The sequence below is a fragment of the Chlamydotis macqueenii genome, chromosome 1 (assembly GCF_036417535.1).
Source record: "Chlamydotis macqueenii isolate bChlMac1 chromosome 1, bChlMac1.mat, whole genome shotgun sequence".
NCBI classification, from domain to species: domain Eukaryota; kingdom Metazoa; phylum Chordata; class Aves; order Otidiformes; family Otididae; genus Chlamydotis; species Chlamydotis macqueenii.
Window position 1 is genome coordinate 28,659,478 of NC_141556.1, and position 22,124 is coordinate 28,681,601.

The 22,124-nt window shown below is 37.4% G+C and overlaps 1 protein-coding gene across 2 annotated transcripts in view; it reads right to left on the bottom strand.

Annotated features, from left to right (window-relative positions):
• Nucleotides 1–22,124, bottom strand: part of FOXP2 (forkhead box P2) — a 429,772-nt gene that overhangs the window by 295,542 nt on the left and 112,106 nt on the right. For both annotated transcript variants that reach the window (XM_086747588.1, XM_086747580.1), the window contains exon 3: nucleotides 2,850–2,933. The gene's annotated coding sequence lies outside the window, so the exon portion shown is untranslated. The remainder of the gene's footprint in view (nucleotides 1–2,849; nucleotides 2,934–22,124) is intronic.

Sequence of the window (22,124 nt, forward strand, 5' to 3'; positions counted from 1 at the left end):
TATTTGGTATGTATACAAAATGCACAGGTATATATAACACATGTACATGAGTCGTGCTGATTAAGGTCCTGTAGTACCAGGAAGAAACAGGAATGAGCACAATGTCTCCTCTTCCACAAGTTGCCAATACAGGACAGAAGAGCTAGATCAATTTAACAATAACTAATACCACAACTACAACTCAGTTCACTAACACAGAAAATACTTATATTTAGAAAACTTCCTTAGCTTTTTTCCAAAGCCTAATTAACTTAGAAAATCCAGATGTAACTGTACCACTAATAGTCCCCAAAAGTGATCATATAAGCCACCAGTCCAAAAATGGAACATTTTTTCTCCACTTTCACATTTTTCCAATATGGATTTTTGTCTTGGTTTCAGTTTTTCCAACTCTAACTCAGTTTTCTAAAACTTACTCCTAAACAGTTAAATGGTCTATTGAAAGACAGTACAGAAAGCAAACAGAATTTTCCCCCATGTTATCTAAAAATGTACTCATGAATGCAATTTTATTTTTATGTATTTCTATAACTACTTTTACAACTGAATCCTAGTTTTCAATCAGTGCAAAGACACCGTGTTGTGTCATAAAAAACTATCAAACTCTAAATGACATACTGAAGAACTAGCATTCAGAATTTACTACTATTTCCTCATGGACTACAAAAGCATTCCCTCTCCGTATTCACATACTGCAAGAAACAGAGATCAGTGCTAAAAAGGGCAAAGAGATTTTGGCTTTCTTTACAGAAAGAATTTTTATAGATTGTATTTAACTTAAAGTTATGGAAGAAAATAATGGAGGAAATAGGATAACAGTTACTTTCCTTCATATGCCTTCAGTTCCAGACATACTGGAATTCAATAAAACCATACTGCCAAACTATTATAGATACACAAGTCAGTATTACTGCATTTCTGGCATTATTTTGGATAGAACATAGTAAATTTCCAGAATAAAAAACTTCTTAAAAAAAAAAAAATTTCTTGCTGGCTCACCACATGTCAATTACTACACAATTACTACACCGTTTCTGTCAAACCACACAATTCTCCAAAATACGGACACTGGCTGTGAAGAAACTATCTAGTATTACTATGCACAAGCTACACCATTCAGGTATGTGTATAAATATGAGATAGAAATCCAGTCATATTTTCATTGCTACCTAGAAAGCAAAGAATCTGACCTTTTTTACTGTTTTCTCCATTTGGTGATATAAGAAAAAACAGTGTTTTGCAAATATATTACTCCATATTAACATACGGCCCTGCTCAAATTTCTATGTGATGCCAGTAACATCTACAGTTTCCCTGTGTAGTGCTGCATATCCTTTGATTTACAACATTGCTAAAGCTAATACTGTAACTTTTCTTCTTTTTATGGTTTCACCATATTGACACTGTACCCTTCAGGCCAGTATGTCACGTCCTTGGAAGAAGGTGAAGTTAAATCTGAAGAAAGAAATTTTCCTTTCTTACTACCCATTGGGTAAAGAGAGTCACAGTGAAACACATACCGGAACGGTCTTGTTTTGCACTCCTTTGAATTAGGTTTTAAAAGATCTGTGCTTCCTCCCAGAGGGTGAAACTTCAGAAAACTTGTTATAAACATAGTTTCAGCACTAATTATTCTCATCATCATTAACTCCTGTGGAACTACTTCTTTTTCTTGCCCTTTTAAGCCATCGATTCATGAAGATGGATATATCAATATTATGCAGTATATAAGTATATCTAAGTATTTCATAATAGCTTAGCAGTTACTGCACATGGCACACAGGGAAGCTATACATAGTTACTTCGGAAATAGTGGCGTTCGTAGAAGCCTGGCCTGGTTCCTGTTATGGTGAGTTAGTTTGTTGTACCCTGTTGCAATCTGCATTTATAAGATTTAGGATCAGGCAGTAGTTGACTATATTTTGCAATTTATACATTAAAATATTGCCTACACTTTTGAATTTTAATAGTTCTGGAAATATTCTGAAGAAATTTTCTACCCCTATACAAAAAGTTAAATGTGAACAATTGCAACACTCAACATGTAGATTAATTCTTTCTTGCAACAGTAAGTATGAAAAATCTGAAATAGATGCAAGTGGCTTGCTAAGCTCTCATCTTACACTAATTCCTTCAGAACATCCTTTTCCAGATCTCTGTATGGTAAAAAACTTCATATCTAGTTGTACATGATTCACCCAAGATGGCTGTGAAGGTCTGAAGCAAAGCAAGTATTCAGTGCAGGCATGCCAAGTCCCAGGGTGGTACTACACCCACTAACAGTGTTTCTTCCCAGGCAGGTTCAAATTGACAATAACACAAAGCAGTTCGAACAGCATTCAAACTCACAGTCCTCGACGTCACGGAATATTCCTGGTTACCAGTGGAATAGAGATCATCCCTGTTTCAGGAAACCAGGAATATCCAAACTCAGGGATTCATTACTATTTAATCTTGCCTTTTAAAATTCTAATTTATTACAAAAATATTTATATAAATATAGCCTAAAACAATTTTCTAACCAAATTAGCTTAATTAGCATGCTCCTAATGCAGCTCAGGTAATGAAACTACATAGTGGAACTTAACTCCAGAGTTCTAGCGACCTTGGTGAGAGAACCATGTTTTCACTTATTTTTGTGGCAGGCACTGAAAAGGCACATAGGGAAAGCCTACGTGACTTACAATATTCTCTGCTATCTAATTATAATACAAGCAGTCATACATTTTGGTGAATCAGAGGAAGCAGAGATCAACTATTTGACTGGTAAGTAAGAAGAGCAATTCCAGAACAAAAGAAAGTTGCAAAAAATAATACGCAAAGATTTGTGATGCTTGAGCTGTACTCACCTGCTTCTTCTAAGCCTCAAAAAGACTTTTTAACTTCAACCTTGAACTGAAGTGATCTCCAAAATAAATTCCAGTACCACCATCCTGACAAAACAAAGAGAAATATTTACAGCTATTTAGATATCATTTAACAAAATCAAAATAAGAACTTGGCTTTATCACACCCTCTAATTAGTTCCAGATGTGCATAAGTTGATTCGTAAGTATTCTGAAAGAAAAGAGAAGGAGTTATAAATTTTTAATTTTTCTATTTTGACATAAACATTTTGGCTAAAAGACTGAGGAAGTTGAAAGAGAATGATTCTCTTAACAAGCAGTCAGCTTAAATATAGTCCACAAAAAAAATATAATTGTTCATTAAGTTTCTGCCTTGTAGTAGAGGGACAGATGAAGCATCACTCAAAGTCTAGTCTTATTTTTTTTAATTCTATTTTTATTATTAAAGTACCTAAAGGCAAACAAGAGGAAAGCTTCCCTGAAGTAGTGTGTTCTGGACAGAGAACTGCACACAGTATCACTACCAATAAGTTCACAGGGTCATCTGAAGGAAGGAACAGAAGCTGGGAGACAGCATGCCAATGAAATTCAAATCTATATGCATTTTAGGAAGGATGAAAGGACAAGTAAAAAGAAAAAAAAAAAAACCAACTTTGAAGCTCAGACTGCAAGAACTGCATTGAAGGGAGAAGGCTGGACAAGGCAGAAGAAATAAAGAATCTGCAGGTCTGTAGAAAGTGCATTTAGATTACATCTATGCCTGAGCACATTTCTTTTTGCTGAAATCAACTGGTACAGATAATCCTACATCTATGCTAGTATACCCACACACGCTCTGAAACAGAGGGACTGCATGCAAATTGTCTAATGGAGATAATGGAGTAAGTGTCAAGGAATTTTCTGGAACACTGTTAGTGTGTAAAGACCAAAACTGTGGCAGAGACCTGGAAATATTTCCAAGCATTGTTTAATTTACTAATATAGACATAGCCTTAATGCCTGAAACTCTGCTACTTCTGAAGTTGATCCTACCAGCCTCTCAATGGTGCCTCTTGGCGATTCTGCCTTGCTGACAAGGTCAGACAGAGGCAGGCTGAAGAGTAAAATGAATGTAGAATTTTATAAAGAAAAGACTGCTTTCCCACAGTTAAAAAAAAATATCTGTGTTCCATCTGGCATTATTAATACACACTTTGTTACAAGATGTTTGGACATTTAAAAGAGCTGCAGTTCTAACTTCTTCCTTTTGTGTTGAATGTAACAAAACCTGCTGGGAAGGTCGAAGTTCCTAGAAAACTGAAAGCTACCTGGCAGCCTCTGTAGTAGAGCAAGTGAAGAAGGAAGAGCAAAGAATGACAGGCTGGAGGAATAAACACTACATGAAACCCCTGCACAGTAGGACAGCACTGGGAAATGAGAAGGCAATCTTATGAGCTCTTAATACAAAGAGAACAAAGAAGAAAAATGTTAAAAACAGGTAAGGATCCTAAGGCAAATATGAGGAGGTGAAGGTAGGTGGCAACTCTTGAAAGTTGTTGGAAAGTAAAATATGTGACAATGAAACTTTGCTGATGGTCATGTGGTCACCCTGGATCCAGAATGGAAATGTCCAACCAACCGAGAGAGAAACATTCACCTTGCTCTCCTATTTCTCATTAAATATTGCAGATGTAGCTATGTCTTTGAAGTTTCTTGTAAACCTGAAGTCTCAACAGAAATACACCTTATCATTATTTCTTCAACAGTACGTGTTGTTTGTTGACAGATGTTAATATGTAAGCCCCAAACATCAATATTCTGTATTTCTCTTTTTCCTGTATTCCTTTATGCCAAAAAAAAAAAAATCAGTTTTCTTAGCCTGAATCGTATTAAACATCATATTTTGCTTCAGCTCAGAAAAAAAAAAGCCAAGATAATTACAATATATGAAATCTTACATCAAAATATGACCTATTTTGGCAAGATACAGCCTTCTTAGAATAATTTTTTTATTATAACATTTTATCGTAATTAATCTTAATATGAAAACAATCACACTCATTAGCCTCGATCATTAAAATTTTATCTTTGGTATTTTTGAATTATCGGGATTTCTACAATTTTTCAGAAGTCAGTAAGGAATACTTAAAGTGGGCAGGATTGCACATAGTAGATGTGACAGATACGTCACAGAGAGACGGCAGGCGTTACCTATCAACTTTATTTCTACCGGTACACGTTTACCTTTAGAAACTTATCTTTTGATCTATGTTTCATTTACGCTACATTCCAGTGTGGTTTACCTGACGAAGGTAGCTGCCTTTTAAAAATAATATTACTTTTGTTACAAACATTGATTTTTTTTTTATTTTTGTTTGCATCTCAAAACTTGGACCTGAATCTTTCCAGTTTTTCCAGTTTAACAACATTATTTCTCTACCTTCCCTCCAACTGAGCCAGCACGTTCTATCCCTTGGGCCACAGCAGGTAGATCTTTAATGTCACTGTTTACCTATCCCATATTGACAGTGCTTACACAGGTATTTTTTCTGTTTTTCAATATATAAAATTTCATCTGAAATCCATGTGAACCTTAAGAGTTTACGATCAAATTCACAGAACTTGCCAACCAAAGATTTGAAAGCATCCTGACAGAATTTCTTTTTAAAATACAATTGTAGTGAATGACAGTTCAAGCAATTGTGGCAGCTCAATGTAGTATTGCTTACTCAGGCACGAACACTCTCATCATGTGAGCAGCAGAATACACCTGAACTGAAAGTCACCTGCACACCACTTGTCTTTGAATTCTCATTCAGGTCCCTAAAATTTGAGTCAAACAAGCAAATACCACAAATTTCTGTAATATCTGAGAAAGGACAAGTGCACTGGTCAATGATTGAATTAACTTGACATGTTGACGCTCATTAAAATGTAGATTTAGAGGAATTTAATATTTTTTTCTCCAAATGATAAAATATGTAACAATTATTATCACCTACCTAGCACAGAAGCTAGGTGACAGGTGCATTTTCAACACTGACAATGTTACGCAGTTTACGTAGCCATTTGTCATATGATATGCTGCACTAGACTTCTTACGTAATAAAGAATTATTCATTATGAGCATAACTAACAGAATTTGGCTGTTATTTATGTGAATTCTCACAGTTGTTTCAGAAATCACTTGAAGAAAAAAAAATAATTCAAAACGAAAGCCAAATTCATTCCTAGATTAAGACATTCCTTTGAAACTTGACTTAAACAAATGAATACAATGCCCACGTGCTGCAACCCATTCCCTGTAACTCATTCATTTATTTGTTGCATTCATCTCTCAGCTCATTTTACGTTTACAACACAAATCATTAGGATAAGTTTACCTGTTATAGGTTCGAACACTGCCTCTATGACAACATTATTATTTGAGACTACCTGCTCTTAGTCATTATCCTGCCTTGTTGGCGGCCTTCAGTGTTTTTTAATATGTGAATAACCCCGCCAAAGTGCACCAAGCTCTTAAGCTGTTCTATTTGATAGGTCAACAGCCATTCTGATGTGTCTCTATTTCATGTAATACCTACTTGTTCACATTTTTTCTAGAGTAAGAATGGTTCAAACTATGCATTACTACTTCAAGTAGGTATTTGTATAAAATATTCCAATGAAGTACTACCCACCGAAACATTCAGGAATATTTTAGAACACAGTTGAGGGCCACCTATATAAGGTATCTTTAGATATACTTGTTTTGAATCAAATAGATTGGGCCAAAGACACAAATGGTTTCAGTAAAGCAAGAATTACTTGGCAGAGAGATTGACTATCATTTCAAAGGCATATACATTCATTGGTATCCGTAGCTTCCACCCCTCCGTTGTATAGCCATCCCAGGCAATTTAAAAAACCAAAGAAGTCTTAATTCATAATAGGACTCCTGAGCAACTCTTAAACTGCACCGTGTCAATGGGACATCCTGAATTTTATTTGAAAATATATCATTTACACACAGCCTATAATGTAGATCTTCCACAAGTATGAAATAAAAATGTTTAAAGTTATTTAATAGTCTATGTATTTTAGTTATATTTAAACTGCTTTAAGACATTAATTTACACGACAAAAATATGCAATTTTAAATAATATTATGTAAATTACAGAACTGCAAATAGAACAAAAAGAAAAATAGTCCTTTTCTTCCTGAATCCAAGTATTGAGTTAGACAATTTCTGTGACAGAGAAATACTCCGAAGCTCATAACCAGATGAGCCCTACTGAATGCCATTATAATTAACAAGAACATGCAAAATAAATTAGTAGTTATGTTTTATAATAATTCCAAAGTTAAATGAGCCTATGAAAAGACCTTCATACTACTGTGATCTCATTAGCTAATTTTTACATGCTACTCTACATTACTACTTAGATGAATGAAAGCTGGATTTTGTTACATTATCAGTGGGTCCAAATATAACGACTGTGGTGGTGGGAGAAGCAAACATTTTTTTACCTCGCACAGAGAAAAAAATGAATTCCTGAAAGCTTCTTGAGCTGTCAATGTTCCCCAACTATATCTTTCCCAAAATTTTTAACAAATGTTATGTACTTATAAAATTTCCGATTATATTTTATACCACTAAAATTAATCTTGAATTTTCACAACATGGAATTTGCTAATCAAAATATCTATACTCAACTGATCAAGACAACACACAACTGTGCAAAGAAAAAGGTCAAGGAAAATAATAAAATTTACATAAAACCATTAAAAATTGAGTATTTAATGCCCTGGAAATTGCCCAGTGACAGAGAAAAATGATGATATGGACTAAATATATCTTCTATTTCCTATATGTCCCATTCACTGTGTAACTGATGTACAGGTTACATGTAACTCCTCTTAGGGAAGCGAGGGCTGGGTAGGCATGTTCCATTTAGGTCTTCCTTATCCTAAAGATTAATTGGACACCAATTACTTGTACTAATCAAGGCACATTGGAGAAAATGGAGACAATACAAATAAACAGGAAGCCTGGAGCAAAGGAAAAATCACCCCTCAGTCTTCTCTTCCAAAACCTCCACAGCAACATTGTCCGAATAGTCGAGTATACAGACTAAACCACCCCTGAGGCAGGTCTAACTTGCCTGACTTGTCCTTACATGACAGATAAACGGTGTTGACACTAATCTTATAAGTATGCACAATACCAATATCATATTAATGGAGATTTCTGAACAACATATCCAATGCGCACAGATACCATGCCTCACTTTATCTTTAGGCATGTCTGTCTGTCTTCTGCAAACATTTATTGTAAGATAGCTCAGAGAAGAACCACTTTCCACTTGCTGTTGAACTTTCTTATCATAATAAACTGCAATAGTCTACAGTAATTGGGGAAAAAGAATATAAACAAAAATGAAAGCAATTAACTATTTGTGACTAGTCTGATCTACAATACTACAAACACAATGGCACTGCAATTTTGTGAATTATTTCCAGAATTACAATTTGTTTCTCCCATTTTTGCATGTGATATGATTAGAAGGGATTCAGGAATACTATCAGATGAGAATGTAGAAGTAACAACTTCTAAAAATATTATCTGATAAGAGCACCTATATGGTCATCATCCTGTGTTGTCTTACATATCTAGTTTGTTCTTGTAAGGAGACATATACACAGATTTATAAATCAGTAACACATAAAGTCAAAGAGCTCCTGACCTTTCTGCCATGACGCATGCACCATGTCACAGTCTCATTCACTCGGACTAGGATGCAAGTCCAAACTGTGTAAAGCAGCATCTGAGTCGCTTCGGACATCAGCCAGACGCATCTTCAAAACTTTCAAAAAAGGTGACTCCACAACCTGGCTTCTCCAGGCAACCTGTTCTGCTGCATAATTGCCCTTCCATTGAAAAATCTTCTCCCTTATATTGAATCAAAACCTTCACATTCCAACTGCTCCTCCACATAAAGGGCAATCCTCCCACCCCTTCTCTGCCTGGCTATTCTATAGAGCTTGCATTCATGCATCATGAAACTCCCATCATTCAAGTTGTTCTGCCACTTGTCAGTTTATTCCAGTGATGTCACAGTCCTGCATCTGCATGTGGAGTTCGAGCTCTTCCAGTTTCTTCCCCACCCACAAAAATCCTGTCTAAATAAATAAATTGAAAACCCAATAAAAACAGTAAGAAAAAATATATATATATAAAAAAAAAACAGTCACACACACACACACACATTCCAGGGGAAAAGAAACACAGAGCAGTTAAACTCCACTCCCCTAAACAATGCAGAACCCACCTAATCAATCAAGATACATGAGTACTAACTAGCTACACTTACAATAATGGACAAATACCAGCTTCAAATTGTCTTAGTATCAAAGGATGGTGGTAAGTATGAAATCAATCAAAAAATAACCTAGAGAAGATCCAGAAAACTACAGATAGCACACATGGAGCTCCTATTAGGCAATTTGGCATAGCCTACAATAAAGAATATAGGTATGTCAATATATATATATGTTGGGAAGGAGTGAACATTCCAGTATGAAAAGGAAAGCCATGTCTCAGACTATCACAGTTTTTTTGGAGAAGTCACCGAGAACATGGACAAAAGATACCTGCTTTTAAAAGTCATGTATTTCCAAAAATAATTCTATAAGCTCTCTTACTCAAAGCCTCGAAAAGAAACTAAACTGTACAGGAGAAAAAAAAAAAAAAAAAAAAAAGATGTCCTTGCACTGCTTAAAATAACTAAAAGACAGAATATTAAGAATGAGAATAAATGGCAGTTTGCAGTATTCCCCAAAAGGACATCAGCAATGGAGACGAAAAGCACCTACCTGTAAAAAGGCCAGTACTGTTCAGAATATTCAAAATCTACCTGGAAAGGGGATGAGCCATGATGTGACAACACTGTATCTAACACAGTGTGTGAGAAATAAGTGGCTTCCTGGAGGCCAAAAGGCACTAATAACTACAAATGGTTAGAGCAAGCTGTCAGGAGGAGAAGAGGAACTGGGAGGGCTCATTTTCAGGGGCTTCCAGGGCCTCCAGCTGTAGCTATGTCCAGTTCTCAAGAATTACATGTGTTCCACTCATGGTTCCCTGCCTTCCATTGTGCAGTCACTTACACAATGGGAACTATTCTCCTCCTGTAAACTAGATGATCCCAAAAGCATACGGACTGATATCCTGTTCCTCATCTGTAACCGATGAATGGCAAACTGACTGAAGAGGTCTTGTTCCTAGGAAGCAGCAGATCTAAATGGTGTGTCCCCTAAGTTCTGGACAGTGACTGCACCATCACTGGTGGAGAAAAGGCACATGCTGCTACTAAAAACTGACTGCAGCCAGTCATATAGCTGGTTACTGCCCGTCAGCAAAGACTTGTGGCTTAGGCGACCTAACACACTGTGCCGTTATCCTCTCTGAATGTGCCCTTGGATTCTGAGAAGAGAGTCCAGATCATCTGATTTGACTTTTACTCATCTCCATTCACATTACTTTTGGCTGTCGTCATTTGATAACATTATTTTATTGCACTCCATTTAATTATCAGTAGCAAAAAAAAAAAGAATGAAAATAGTAGCCAGTGATACCTGTATAAAATGATCCCATGATAGGACAGGGTAACAATGGATACTTGATCTTTTCTGCTTTCCAATCTTTTATCCTCATACAGTTGTTACACAAGAACAATGAAAATTACAGGAACTGAGTGCTTTGAGCAGGAGGACAAGGAGTGTGTCAGAATGCTGAGCACCAGTGCCCGGCTTGAGAAGAAGTTGTCAATAAATGATATACAAGGTATTGCAAACACAAGTCAGAATGAATCTTCCATCTTCTCTCTCTACATGCCCACAAGAGTTCAAGCATACCTAAAGGGGCTTGTGTGTGAGCTTTGGTGAACTAAAAGGTACATTTTCAAATCTTTAGTCTACAAAGGATTCGAGCTGTAATACAAAGACCTGTTTCCTTAACAATTATAAGAAAAAATGCTGTAAATTGTTACCCCTTTACAATAATTTTCTTGTGGATGTTTCATAAATTGCTTGGTTTTTTCCTGAAAGATACATATTCAGCCTACATGACACAGGTACACAGATGTACCTCAAAGAAGCGCATCCACTTTCGTTAGCCAAAACTCTCATCAACAAAACAAGATCTTCAGTTAAGAAAAAAGAACATTTCACAAATAAGTTTTTAACCATTTTTCTGTTCATAACCAGCATAAATGCTCAAGTTAATCATAATTGTAACTGAAGTCACTGGTACTATATTAACAGCTAACTGCTATGGAGTAGGATAAGAACACCAGTAAAGACACGAGTACAAATCTAGTCCTGCTGGTCTCTGGTATCACTCATTACCAAAATGAAGTATATAATAACCTGCAGATAAGAACTTGATCTTTTATGAAGAAAAGTTTGCATGAGTGATTAGTTTCTAAATTGGACCTTAGGTAGAAAAAGTAATTACATGGTTTTTAAAATATTTTTCACTTGGCCGCTGTACGTAGTTGCTCTGCAATACCCTAGTTGTGCTCTAGCCACACTTTTCTCAGATCCAGTGTGACTTTTCAGACAAGAACTTTAAACTGTATGAAGAAATCTGAATTCAGCTTTTGGAGATATACTGTAGGCATGTTACAAATTCTGCCTGCAACTTTTGGGAACTTTCTCAAATATCTGCAGAACTGCAGTGCAACTCTTCACACTCAGTAGTTTTCTGCATGTGACCTTACAGTAAATACAGAGGTAATATCTTCTACAACTATTTTTAATTATCTTTTGGACAATACTGTCACAGCAGTAAAGCCTCTTACCCTAATGATTTAAATCAACAGTAAAAGACAAAGAAAAAGTGATCAACGTTTTTATTTTCATAAGGTAAGAAAACGTATTTCTTCATAAAGAACCAAGTGTGTGAGAGTAAGTTTAACCTATTTCATGGATTAAAAAATCCAACAATTTTCAAACAAATGAAGGGCACAAGTTAATTTAGGCATTTATACAAATTCTCTTTTCTGCATTCACTTTCATAATAAATGAGTAGAACAATTCCCGTAACAACCTCCTGCACTGTATGATGCACACATTGCCCATCAAACACAAAACATCTTCTATATGAAACATAAAAATCAAAACATAATGCGAATATGTACAGCTTTTATATCTTAGAAGCAATAAATTTTCTTTGACAGACATTTTTCCATTCTTACACTTATCTTGTGACGTTCCTTAATCAATCAATTTCACATTAATAAAACGGCCCTCATACAAACACCACCGCGCACTGTACAAATTTAATATAAAATAAATACAGTGAAATAGGAATAAGCTAAACTATGTATTTTTTGCTTTCCAAAATATTAACATATATTTTATTTTAAAAAGAGATGACTGAAATGCAGACAGTAAGAGAATCATAGAATAATAGAATCATAGAACGGTTAGAGTTGGAAGGGACCTTCAAAGGTCATCTAGTCCAACCCCCCTGCAAGGAGCAGGGACATCCCTGACTAGATCAGGTTGCTCACAGCCTCATCCAGCCTGGCCTTGAACATTTCCAGGGATGGGGCCTCCACCACCTCTCTGGGCAACCTGTTCCAGTGTTCTACAACCCTCAGTGTAAAAAATTTTTTCCTAATATCTAATCTAAATCTACCTCCCTCTATTTTAAAACCATTACCCCTCGTCCTATCACAACAGGCCCTACTAAACAGCCTCTCCCCATCTTTCTTGTAGGCCCCCTTGAGGTACTGGAAGACCGCTATCAGGTCTCCCCAGAGCCTCCTCTTCTCCAGGCTGAACAGCCCCAACTCTCTCAGCCTGTCCTCATAGGAGAGGTGCTCCAGCCCTCTTACCATCTTCATGGCCCTCCTCTGGACCTTCTCCAACTGGTCCATGTCCTTCTTATGCTGGGGGCTCCAGAACTGGACACAGTACTCCAGGTGGGGTCTCACCAGGGCAGAGTAGAGGGGGAGAATCACCTCCTTCGACATGCTGGCCACGCTTCTCTTGATGCAGCCCAGGATGCGGTTGGCCTTCTGGGCCACAAGAGCACGTTGCCGGCTCATGTTGAGCTTCTCATCCACCAGCACTCCAAAGTCCTTCTCCTCAGGGCTGCTCTCAATCTATTCCCTGCCCAGCCTGTATTTGTGCCTGGGATTGCCATGACCCAGGTGCAGGACGTTACACTTGGCCTGGTTGAACTTCATGAGGTTGGCACAGGCCCACCTCTCCAGCCTGTCAAGGTCCCTCTGGATGGCATCCCTCTCTTCCAGCATGTCGACAGCTTGGTGTCCTTGGTGAACCTGCTGAGGGTGCACTCTATCCCACTGTCCATGTCGCCGACAAAGATGTTGAACAGGGCTGGGCCCAACACAGACCCCTGAGGGATGCCACGTGTGACCGGCCTCCACTTGGACATCGAGCCACTGACCACCACTCTCTGAGTTCGGCCATCCAGCCAACTCCTTATCCACTGAGTGGTCCGTCCATCAAACCCACGCCTCTCTAGTTTAGAGAGAAGGATGTTGTGCGGGACAGTGTCAAAAGCTTTGCACAAGTCCAGGCAGATGATATCTGTTGCTCATCCCTTATCCACCGATGCTGTTACCCCGTCATAGAAGGCCACCAAATTGGTCAGGCAAGATCTGCCCTTGGTGAAGCCATGTTTGTTGTCCCCAATGACCTCCTTGCTCTCCATGTGCCTTAGCATGGTTTCCAGGAGAATCTGCTCCATGACCTTGCCAGGCACAGAGGTGAGGCTGACTGACCTGTAGTTGCCTGGGTCCTCCTTGTTCCCCTTTTTAAAAATGGAGTTATGTTCCCTCTCTTCCAGTCATCAGGGACCTCACCAGACCGCCACAGCTTCTCAAATACAATGGCCAGTGGCTTGGCAACTTCATCCGCCAGTTCCCTCAGGACCCGCAGATGGATCTCATGAGATCCCATGGACTTGTGCACCTTCAAGTTCCTCAGATGCTCCCGAACCTGCTCTTTGAGTACAGTGGGCGGTTCTTCATCCTCGCAGTCCCTGCTTGTGCCTTCCACAGCTTGGGCAGTGAGACAAGAGCCCTTATCGGTGAAGACTGAGGCAAAAAAGTCATTGAGTACCTCAGCCTTCTCTATGTCCCGGGTAACCAGGACACCGGTTTCCTTCCGGAGGGGGCCTACATTCTCCTTGGACTTTCTTTTGTCCCCTACATACCTATAGAAGCTTTTCTTGTTGCTAGAAGGTAAGAGCTTAACTCCAAAAAGATACAATCTGATTACTTTTGCCAGTAACATTGGTTGCTTTGGCTGTTGCAGAGCCAACAAATTTTAATTTATGACAACTGACTGAATATGATCCTGTGGAAATGCCTTTCAGGGATATGAGTTTGATCCAACGCACCAGAAGGAAAATCTTTCCACTGACCCACCAGGACTCATTAAAAACTGTCAGGCAACAGACAGGCTCTGTTCCTCAACTACCCTAATTTGTATATAATCAGGGACATAAATATGAAGTCTCTAATCCTGAAAAAATAAGCATCCTCATCTATAAAATCCAGAATATTTTATCAGGAATGTGATCAGGAATATAAAAAAAACCCTTACATTTACATTCCACAGAGAATTAGTATGTAATACCTAAACTTCAGCTTTTAGTTTCCAGATCCTACTGTGCGACGAACAAAGGCCTCTCCTTGCAAGAAAGTAGTTCTATCAAAACCGTAATTATAGCTATGGTAACAATATGCTTTAACTATTTAGGTTTTGTTTTTTTAGACAAAGTAGGCCAATCCTCACGCACCCTCAACCCCTCTGCTGTGCCTCTCTCCCCCCAGCACTCACTGAGGCGAGCAGAGCCAAAAGTAGCTATCTTGATTTACACTTTTGTTTCTCACTTCACCCAAAAACCTAGAAAAACATTCCACATTGTTCGCATTGAGATCGGTTTTTCATTTCCGTCATTAATAACCACCTCCCCCACACCAGTACTATAGATTATTTACTGTATATGGGATTTACATGGCGAGGTGCTGGCAGTGGGGGCTGCGGGGCAGCCTCTGTGAGGAGAGGCCGGGGCTGCCCCGTGCCGGACACAGACGGTTCCAGCCAGCTCCAACCCACCCAGTGCAGGGTGGTGCCTCAGGGAAAAGAGATTTAGGAAAGGGCAAAACCACCACACAGGCAGAGGAGGAGAGGAATAAAAGTGTGAGAAATAGCCCTAGGAACACCAAGGTCAGTGAAGAAGAAGCTAAGCTGGTGCTTCCTAAAGCAAGCGATGCTTTAATTTTCTTTATCTCTCACTACTCAAATCTATTTTAACTGGCAATAAATAAAAATTCATTTTCCCCAGGTCAGGACTGTTTTGCCCCTAACAGTAACTGGTATGCAAAATCTCCTTGTCTTTATCTTAACCCATGAGCTTTTTTTCATCCTATTTTCTCACCCTTGTTCTGTCAAGGACAGGGAGTGAGCCAGTGGCTGGCCAAAGCAAACCCGCCCCACTTACCTACTGTCTTTGCAGGATCACAATACCAGACATTTTGATAATACTTTAAAAGATGTTTATACACTGAAACACTGTGAAAATTTACTGTATGTATTCTGAAGACTGGTAGTCCTAGAAGCGTGAAACTAAGAGAGCAGCAATTTAATGTAAAAATCTCCTACTGCTATATATACAGTCCCCAATATAGCATCCTTCAAAACTCTTTCCTACATTACTGCAACGTACATTACAGCATGACAACTATAAAGCTTTTTAAAAACTTCTAGCTAATTTAAAATAAGTCAGAAATTACAAAATCTAAGCTGTCATACTCATGACTTGTTTCTGTAAGGAATAGAAATATTGTAACAATGGCTGAAACTTCTCTACCAAAAATATGTTACACAGAAATTATCTCAATACCATTGTACCAAACAACTATTGATACACGTAGTAAACCTTCTCAGTAAAACAAGCAGACTCTTCTTCTTTCACAAGCAAGTTTAACAAAAGAAATGGGAAATAGCTCAGTTCAAAACTGAGAGATGAAAACATGATAAATAGTAACAGAAGTCAAGTGCCAAAAGCAGAAGAGGATAATAAGAGCAAGCTGTGGAAGCCAGAGTATGTGTCTGGTGGGAGGGGAAAAGAAGGAAAGTACAAGTAAAAGTACTGGCAGACAAGTGTGTTACTGCTGGGTGTCCTGGGTTGTAGACCTTAACTGCTTTGGGATAGCTCTGGGTGCACATGTGGCCATGTAAGCACAAGGACAAACATATAATTCCAGTACAGCAAATGAAAAAGATCAAGTTGGCATTTAACGCACGCAGACGGTCTGTCACACCACAGCAGATGCACTTCAGATGTTACTCAGCAGTAGCTTTTCCACCTGCCCTTATCCACAGTCTTGTGGCGTGATAACAGGAAAAACGCAAGCAGCTGAAGAGTTAAGTAATGAAAGCGGAGAGAATGAAAAAAAAGGGAAGACAGATGATGGAGAAGGAGGAGAAGAAGAAATTAATGGGAACAATGAAAGAATAAACAGTGAAAATGTTAAAATGCGGGAAAAGACAAGCACCGATATGCTAGTGTCAAAGGTAAAGTAAAAGAGATTAAAGTCATGTGTTACTGATGTCATGAAGCATTTATTTAAATATGATCCTGCTGCTCTGAACTGTAATGTAAAAAGGACCCTTTCGAAAACTGCCTGCCAGCAGTCTCAGAAAGGCCTTGTGTTGCACACTGCCTGTAGGAATTTTAAACTGTCCTTGATTTAAAGCAATTGAAACTTTTAAATGAAATTAAAAAAATAAATTTAATTTCATGTGATGTTACCATTAAACACTGTACTGTAAGAGATGCTTTCTGAAATGTTACTAGATGGAAGAGATTTCCAGGGTAGCTCAGGACTGACGTAACTAGGCTACCCTTCAATAGTGAAATTCCCACCGATTTCAGCAGAACAGATTTAAAGCCAAAACGGAGCCCTCCTGAAATTCCTTTATTTGTGAATTCCATAACTGAGGTTCATGCAATACTGTTATATCTATGATTCCATCTCCACTGCACATCTTTCAGTAATTAAGTTATAAGGAGAAATAAATATAAAACTGAGATCATTTCAGCTTCTCTGAGACAGCATTCTGTTGACTCTACTGATTGCAATAAAACTCTTTCCCTGAGACAAGCAAAAAGATCTGGCCCTTGAGTTCATAATATTCAAAGCACTCTATAGGAGCCTTTCTAAAGATTCAAGACATCCATTAAAAACAGAATAACAGATTACACTAAAAAGAATAGAAAATATCCTTCCTCTTAGTAACTCTGCAAACACAGCAGGCTCAGTTGACCACAGTGTCCAAGGTAATCCCATCTGGCCTCCAGCTGTCACTTCAGAAGGGTGCAGGTCTCCTGTGTCATATCTGCCAGTCCTCTCAGGATATCTCAGATTTGCAGGACACGGAATCAAGCCCACCATGTCAAGTATAAAATAACTGGGCTACATTCCGCAGATTTTACATTATTTTTACAAGGCTTCAGTAGTGAGACATTTTAGCAACATGTAAATCTGACCAGGTAAATTTTTACATTTGGAAGCTCATCTCAGGCTTAACCAAAGAATTCCTCACCCTTGCTCTTTTTGTATCTTATCCACTTATTTTTATCATCAATTTGTAAGTAATTTTCCTGATGCCAAACTCTCTATATTCTATATGATCTATCAAGACTTTAGCCGAACTAATTCATATAGAACACCTGCCAATATGTCTACACTAATCGCAAAGCAAACACACAAATTTGGCTGATAAATCCAACTTTATTTTCTCCTGTGCCAAATAGGTATTGAAACAGTGTTCACTGGCATGCAGCGAAAAAAAATATATTTGCAATATATTTTTAATCTCTTTCATTGCTGAAGTCAATAAGCTCTGACCAAAATTACTATGGCTAATTCTGCTTTTTCTCTTTCAATCACTGAAGTGTAAAATAGAGGGATTTTGGTTGGTATTAAGTGTTAATTCCAACACAAGTTTAAATTTACTGTTCCTAGTGCACATCTATGTTGTTATATCTGAAGAATATCATAAAGCAACAGGTGACTTGAATGCCTTGCCTGATTTTGGCTATTGCATGAAGTGAAAGTACAGTACTGAGGTCTCATTTAGTAGCTGAAGTTCTCAATTTCAACAATTCCACAGAAGTGAAGTGTATCAAATTTTCTGAAAGATACTTTTCCCAAAAAAAAAAAAATCAGTCAAGTGGAAGATATATTTTCTACTGCTTCCATATTTCTCCTCTCTATTTGTGACACCCTACTTTATAATTGTCGCTTAGATGGAACGGAAATAGCCACCAGCTGCAGATAACGTAAAAAATTTGGACAGCCAGTACAAATAACACACTACTCATTGCCACTTAGAAATTAGTAACTTTAGCATATACTGCATTTGTTGAATTCTGAAGTGAGCTTCTATTAACCTGTTTATGCACCCAAATTTTACAATGCTTGACAAAAATGAGAAATGTCTGCACACAGGAATTTCTGAAATAAGTTGTGCTGTTAGATTTACTGATAATTTTTTTCCATTTTGACTGTCATTAGAATTCTGCAATTACAAAAGCAATTAAATAATATACTGACAAAAATCTGCAGCTACCATTCATTATGGCCTCCATTATAGAAATAATTTTGCTATACACTGAAATATCCATCATTATCAGATGTATTCTGGGATTGTGTGTAGTCTCTCTGAACAAAAGGCAGTTTAGAGATATATGAAGATGAGTAACAAGACAACTTACTGCCTTTTAGAAGAAATAATAAAGTTGCTGTAGCACAAAAAGAAGCAACTAATCTAGTATAATTAGAATTTCTGAAGTAATTTTTTCCACCACAATGAATCAACAAGTGCCTTCTGGGCAGCGCATAACTATAAACAGGAACTTGGGATGAGTCCTCTATGAAACCTTTGCCTCTAAGACACACAGATGGGATGGGGAGAGCAGGAGCAATGCTCAGTAGTCAATACCTCCAATTTTCTTACAAAAGTGAGACAGCTACGAATAAAAGCTGTCACCATGGCTAACAGAATGTGAGGACATCAGCATGCTAGCTGCACGAAATAAGTCAAGATTTGATGGTAAGATCAAATTCCTAACCTAAGCAAAACTTTGCTTTTCTTTTTAAACATCTTTATATAAACATCAGTCACAAGGAATGAAGATCAACTAATCCTTTGAATTGCCAAAGAAGAGCCAAAGTGGCTGCTGCCTTCTATCAGACACGGATGTCCCTACTTCACCTTGGGAACGCAGCACCTGGCTGTAAGAACAGTGCATCCAGAAAGCTCATTCTCTCTAACACCAACCGCTTAAGCTGCTTCACACAGGAGATTTGTTTTGTAGACTCCTGTAGCATTAACTACGCCATTACAGCAACATTTCCCCACTGCAGATCGAAGAGGAGCAGTTAAGAGATGAGGGATCTGTGACAGGTAAATGTCTGTAAGGAAGCAGAGCAGGTACTGTCATTCCGGGACCAGCAACATAAGACTACAAGCACCTCACCCAGCTCTGCCTAGTACTGATACCAGTAGAGCTGCTGTACAGACAGGCTTACAGCAAATTTCCCATTCCACGTATGGTATGAGAAAGGGATGAGACAAAAGCACTGAATGTAAACCTCCTCTAAGATACAGGATGTATAGTTCTCCTGATATCTTGAGAAGTGAAAGGGTTCTGCAGAGAGTAATCACAAAAAAAAAAAAAAAAAGGTATCACAATGGACCTAGTCCTTAGCTTCCTCTTTCAGATTCTGAAAACGGAGTCCTTAAAAAGGCCACGTTCTCAAAGATAAGCACCAGAAAGCTGAGCATAGATATATTTTCTGGTTATGATGTATTTGCAACTCTTCTACAGCCCGATTAACTCTTTCTACAAGGTAAAGATCTTGCTTTGCTTTGCTTCTTGCTGGAGAGCATTAGTGTGATACTCCTTATGATGCCCAGAGGCATCCGCCAAAGTGATTCACAGATTCTCTAAATTGCCTGAGCTCCAGAAGAACAAATTTCTTATTGAAAATAAAGACTCTTAGCTTGGAGTTACTCTGAGTAGCTTTTCCAGCCTTTTAATGAGGTAAAACAAGCTTCCAGGAATGGCAAGAGAAATATGAAAAGATCTCTGCTGATGATACCTCTTGGATCTTTTCACTGAACCAGAGAGGATAACCTTAGTAAGATACACCTGAGAAACAGTCCAAGTTCCCATTTACAACTAAAAGACTCACCCCTCCTATATGCTATACAAACAGCAGAAATACAATTTTTCAGAGACAGAGGCTAAAGGAAACGAAAACAGAAGAAAAACAGAAGCAATGATTAAACACGCTATCAGCAGGCAATCAGCATGCAGGCACGTTATTATTTCTTAGTAACAGCTAATTTCTTTATATGTTTGCTTTAGTCTTGAAAGAAAAAAAAAGTATGCATTTAATTGAAATGCTCAGTAGCTTTTCCAATATTCCCTTATTATAAATCCAATGCATTTTATGTATATGGATATATTTGGCATTTTCACCTCCATTTTTTTTCTTGTTACTACTGTATCAGTAGTCAAAGCATTCATTACTTATGTTCAGCTTTTGCCTCTTTCCGTTCTTTAATAATCAGATTTCTAGTAATTCTTCCCTATTCAAATACTGTTACAATGTTTATACACTTCTTTTATATAGAGATGTTATTGTTGGTTTCCACAATTGTTTTTAAAAGTACCTGTATTTGAAAACAAGCAAAATAACACTCAAAGCCTGTCAAACAAATGAAGAGTATTTCTGCTAAAATGTAAACATTCAATAACTTTGAGAGAGATTTTCTACCACATTCTATGATTTTCTATGATTTTGAACATTATGTTTTAAAATATTCTATTTATATGACATTTTTACACTACATTGTCACAAAATTACAATCTAAGCCATCGTAAGAATTGCTCACCAGCATAACCACAAACACAAGTCAGGAGCGACAAATGCTGCGTTCACCCATGAACAAACAGTATATTACACATGTAATTTTTTTCTGTTATTTTTAATGAAGATAAAATTGAAAAATAATATATTTTATACCTAAACATATGACATACCACCCAGCTCTCCAGTTTTGCATGTTTTCATGGTTGAAGAATAAACTTCAGAAAATATTAACCACCCACAGAGATCACCTTGACATGCTTTTGCTGCAGAAAATAGAACATTATACAAACTACTGAAGCCTGAAGCATACTCAAAACATCACATCCTATTTGTAAAATGCACAGAAAGAATAATGGGATCAGTAAGAACATTTAAAAAGTAATGTGTTATAATCATTTTTAACTCTAGAAAAAACAGTTTCTCAAAAAGCAGGCATACTTACTTCGCAACTTCATCAGACTATGCTGAACATATTTGTTGGATAAATTCTGCTTAGTTGTATCCATACAAACTCAAAGACATTAAAGAGTAAAATTAAGCCATACCCACAAAAAATATGCGTGCCTGATATGAATACCAGAGGCCAAGTTACTGGACAACAAATGCCCTCATATGAAAAACTGGCAATCACAGGAGAATTTCACAAATCTGTATTTGAAAGGAATCTAATATTCAGTTTAACTTACTCTGAAGGACAATAATATTTGTAAAAGCCTTAATCTAAAAATTACAGTGTATTTCCAAATATGACTGTTCTTGAATTCAGTGAAAACCAGTGTGAAGGATCAGGATGCACTTCTCCCTCATAGGTTTATACAAACTGCCACAGGACCTCTGGCCATAAAAAAAAAAAAAAAGGGTTATGCAAGTTAAATCCAGTTACAATTTTAAATATTTTTTTAAAGGAATTGCAAAGAAAAATATAATATTACAGCTGTGATAGTATAAGTCAGCCTTGTGACTCAGGAGAAACCTTCCAGTCGTAAATTCTGAGGCCAATACAAAAATTCACACAAATTCCAGTTAAACATTAGCATGTATAGAGGAAGGAATGACAACATAACATAATTCCAAGGAGGACAAATAATATAACATTGTCTAAAATAAATTTCTCATACGAAGATCCTTTATTTGTCATTACTTGTCCTTTGCTCCATATAGAGAAGGAAAAATATGCATTGCTGAAGTGTATTGAATGTTCTACTAAACCTATTTAATGTCTTAATTACTCTGAGTCCTCAATAAAGAGGACAACACAAAAGAATAAGAATCTACATCTGTGAAAAAATAAATATGCTACATACAAGTATGTTTCTTTTGAAGGGA